Source organism: Mandrillus leucophaeus, unplaced genomic scaffold (genome assembly GCF_000951045.1).
Source record: "Mandrillus leucophaeus isolate KB7577 unplaced genomic scaffold, Mleu.le_1.0 Scaffold310, whole genome shotgun sequence".
In the NCBI taxonomy this organism is placed as follows: Eukaryota; Metazoa; Chordata; class Mammalia; order Primates; family Cercopithecidae; genus Mandrillus; species Mandrillus leucophaeus.
The window spans coordinates 1246338-1247035 of record NW_012103255.1 but is presented as its reverse complement, the minus strand read 5'-3'; positions in this window follow the sequence as shown (position 1 = coordinate 1247035).

Below are 698 nucleotides of genomic sequence, written 5' to 3'. Positions count from 1 at the left end.
TTAGCCAGGATGGTCGTTATCTCCTGACCTCGTCATCTGCCCACCTTGGCTTCCCAAAGTGCTGGGATTATAGGTGTGAGCACTGCGCCCGGCTAGTAGAACAAATGGTGACATTTCTTACAACTCTTCGTTGTTGTTTTGAAACAGGTTCTCACTTTGTCACCCAGGCTGGAATGCAGTGGCACAATCTCGGCTCACTGCAGCTTCGACCTCCACAGCTCAAAGGATCCTCCTGCCTCAGCCCTCCAACTAGCTGGGACCACAGGCATGTGTCACCACACCTGGCTAATTTTTTGTACAGACGGGGTTTTGCCATGTTGCCAAGGCTGGTTTCGAACTCCTGAGCTCAAGTGATCTGTTTGCCTCAGCCTCCCAAAGTGCTGGGATTACAGGTGTGAGCCACTGTGCCCGGTGCAAATCTTTAATCCTTCCCTTCACCTCAGATATGAAGTACAATTTCAAGGGCTAAGTCCTCTCTTCCCCCATATTTATGCAGGCTCTTATCCTGTTAGTCTAGCTAAACAGAGAAAGTCATACAGTAGAGAAGCACTTGTGAGATTCAGGAACCAGTGAGGGACTACTTCTCTATTCTTCAGGGAGCATTAAGAACGAAAAGAAACATCTGCCTTATGCCTCCCATAGGAGGTCCTTTTTCTCCTCCCCCATAGCCTATGTCCTGAAACCCACAGTGAAAGACA